Here is a 3,697-nt window from a genome sequence, read left to right on the forward strand (position 1 = left end):
ATAAGGGTATGGAACGATAGCTACCCTGATTTGCTTGTTACACAAAAAAAAATGTACATGTATCAAAACATCACACTGTGCCCCACAAGTATATACAAGAATTAGATACTAATTAAAATAAACATAAATCAACTAGCCAGGAGAATAAAGTTGAGCAGCGCATCAAACATAGACATATCAAACCCTACAGTATTAAAATGTGATGCCTTTTTCTAGAAACAGTAATCATGACTCAATGTTTCTTACAAATCAGACAGAAAGAAGAAAAACACGGAGAGGAGCCGGGCCCAGATAGGAAGCGACAGGGGACCTCAGTGGAGCTGTTACAAAGTAAGAAAGTTGAAGTCAAAGACCATGGGAGATACACCAAAACCTTACTTTGTGAAGCACACTAAAGATCGTGGAATTATTGATAATGAATATTTCAGAAGGGGTCACCACCAACAAGATTATTTAATAATGGATGATTATGCTAAAGGCCATTGTAATAAAATGGAAAAGGGCCTTCCCAAGGCCCAGAACTATAGGAACACCCCCAGGAAAGGACCATATGCGGTTTCCAACAATGCATATGCATTTAAAAACCGAATTTACAGTCAGCCTGCTTGGATGAATGATAACCACAAAGATCAAAATAAGAAATGGCTATCTGATAAACTCGATGGTAATGCAGACACCTGGAGAAAGTTCAAGCCCGGACCTAGGATTCCTTTCATGAGCTGGTCAAGGAAAGAATCCTTTCAGGAGAGTGACGATGCCTACAGGTGGCTGGAGGGGAGAGGCTGCAGAGCGGTGAGAAGGCTGTTACAGAAAGACCTCACCAGCCTACAAGCCATGTCAGAAATGGAAGCAGGAAGTCCTGACAACAACGAACAGCGCTCTGGACCTTGTAAGCCACGGAGAACTAGAATGGACAACGGTGAGCAGGACAGAGATTTGGATGGTCCTGTGATCGACGAGTCAGTCCTTTCAACCAAGGAGCTACTGGACCTACAGCAGGCTGAGGAACTGCTCAAGAAAGACTGTATAGTCAGGCTGAAAAGGCGACTACGAAATCGCCCGACAGCAAAGTATACCTGCAAACTGTGCGATGCTCTGATTGGCTCCGTCCCTTTTGCGCATGAGCACATCAAGGAGAAGAGCCACAAGGAGAACCTTAAGGAAAAGCAGGAGGAAGAATTGCTCACCACACTGCCCCCGCCAACGCCCTCCCAGATACACGCAATTGACAGTGCTATTGACAGAGTGGTGCAAGAGTTTGGTTTACACAGTGAAAACTTGGATCAGAGGCTAGAAATTAAGCGTATCATGGAAAGTGTGTTCCAGCACAAACTACCAGACTGTTCTCTTAGGCTTTATGGATCCTCCTGTAGCATACTGGGCTTCAGAGACTCTGATGTGAACATTGATGTTAAGCTTCCAGCTGACATGTCTCAGCCAGATGTCCTCTTACTTGTTCAAGAGTGTTTAAAGAACAGTGACTCCTTTATTGATGTTGATGCTGATTTCCATGCCAAGGTCCCCGTGGTAGTGTGCAGAGATAAGCAGAGTGGCCTTCTTTGTAAGGTAAGTGCAAGAAAAGAAAACACCTGGCTGACCACAAAGTACCTAACGGCTCTTGGAAAACTAGAACCAAGGCTGGTTCCTCTGGTGACTGCATTTAGATACTGGGCAAAGCTTTGTAGCATAGATCACCCTGAGGAAGGAGGCCTGCCACCATATGCGTTTGCTCTCATGGCTATTTTCTTCCTTCAGCAAAGAAAAGAACCTCTTCTACCAGTTTATCTAGGATCATGGATTGAAGAATTCTCACTAAGTAAATTAGGAGATTTCAGCCTTAAAGACATTGAGAAATACTCTGTGGTCTGGGAGTACACTGATAACAGCACAGGGGACACCAGCTCAGCCAAAGAGGAGGCACTCAAAGAGACTGCAGCAAAGAAGGGACAGGTACCATTGACATTTAATGTAAAACATCAGCCTTCAGTGACAGTCGGGCAGCTCTGGGTGGAATTGCTGCGGTTCTATGCTTTAGAGTTTAATCTGGCTGATTTGGTGATCAGTATTCGTGTCAAAGAATTGATATCACGGAAATCAAAGAACTGGCCCAAAAAGGGCATCGCGATTGAAGACCCCTATTCTGCTAAAAGAAATGTGGCAAGGACCCTGAATAACCAACCTGCGTTTGAGTATATGCTTCATTGTTTGAGGACAACATATAAATATTTTGCTCTTCCACACAAAGTTACAAAGCCCAACCTCACAACGCCTCCTAGCCCAACCACCTGTGTTTCAGACCCTTACAAAGAAGCAAAAAATGGTGGCCCAGAGCTCCAAGCAACAAATACTGATAAACTGGGAAATGCAGCTCTGAATTGCTTTTCCCCTTTAGTCCAGGGCCACACATCAGCAACCAGGGACTTTGATGAGGAAGAGGAGAAGGAGGAGGAGGAAGAGCCCAGGCTCAGTATTAACCTTAAAGAAGATGAGGAGGGAGTTGCTAATGAACATCAGGTGGACAACAGGTATACTGGCTCAGGTGAGAAGGACGGCCTCTCTGAAGAAGATGACTTAGCTGAGCCTGCTAAGGGTGAAGATTCAGAAGAATGTGGCCAACACATGAGTGGGGCTCTGCTCAGAGACCTAAATAGAATAACTCTTAAAGAAGAAAGCTTTTCTGAGGAAAATTCACCCGGGGACCAGTCTGAGTTCTTCTATGAATTTAGAAAGCTGAACTTCACCAAAGGTAAGTCCCCCACAGTCGTGTGCAGCTTGTGTAAGCGAGAGGGTCACCTAAAGAAGGACTGTCCTGAGGACTTCAAGAAGATCCAGCTGGAACCTTTGCCACCTCTGACACCTGAGTTCTTAAATATCTTAGATGAAGTCTGCATCCAATGTTACAAGCATTTTTCTCTAACTATTGTAGAAGATCAGGCTCGTGAAGCTATCCGAAAAAATCTAGAAAATTTCATAAAACAGGACTTTCCAGGAACTAAATTGCGTTTGTTTGGCTCCTCCAAAAATGGAATTGGGTTCAAAAAGAGTGACCTTGACATCTGTATGACAATTAATGGATGTGATACTGCTGAGAGGCTGGACTGTGTAAGAACTATTGAGGAGCTGGCACAAGTCCTCAGAAAGCACCCAGGGTTGCAGAACATCCTGCCTATCACAAAAGCCAAGGTGCCCATCGTGAAGTTCTTCCATCTAAGAAGTGGTCTGGAGGTGGACGTCAGCTTCTGTAACACACTGGCTCTTCATAACACAAGGCTCTTTTCTACATACTTAGCCATTGACCCCAGAGTGAAATATCTGTGCCACACCATGAAAGTGTTCACAAAGATATGTGACATTAGTGACGCGTCCAGGGGCAGCTTGCCATCCATCGCTTACACCATTATGATGCTATATTTCCTCCAGCAGAGGTCTCCACCTGTCATCCCTGTGCTTCAAGAGATATACAAAGGTGAAAAGAAACCAGAGATACTTGTGGATGGCTGGAATATTTACTTTTTCGATCAAATAAATGAATTGCCCACTTGTTGGCCAGAATATGGAAAAAATACAGAATCTGTTGGGCAGTTGTGGTTGGGATTTCTACACTTCTACACTGAGGAGTTTAACTTTAAGGAACACGTAATCAGCATCAAAACAAAAAGTCTGCTTACAACTTTCAAGAAACAGTGGACTTCAAAAT

The 3,697-nt window shown here is 44.0% G+C and overlaps 1 pseudogene; it reads left to right on the forward strand.

Annotated features, from left to right (window-relative positions):
* The first annotated feature begins 354 nt into the window (after nucleotides 1-354).
* On the forward strand, nucleotides 355-3,690 carry LOC114636393 (annotated as a pseudogene).
* Nucleotides 3,691-3,697: the final 7 nt, after the last annotated feature.

This window comes from Grammomys surdaster, unplaced genomic scaffold (assembly GCF_004785775.1).
Source record: "Grammomys surdaster isolate TR1022 unplaced genomic scaffold, NIH_TR_1.0 123857, whole genome shotgun sequence".
Taxonomy (NCBI): domain Eukaryota; kingdom Metazoa; phylum Chordata; class Mammalia; order Rodentia; family Muridae; genus Grammomys; species Grammomys surdaster.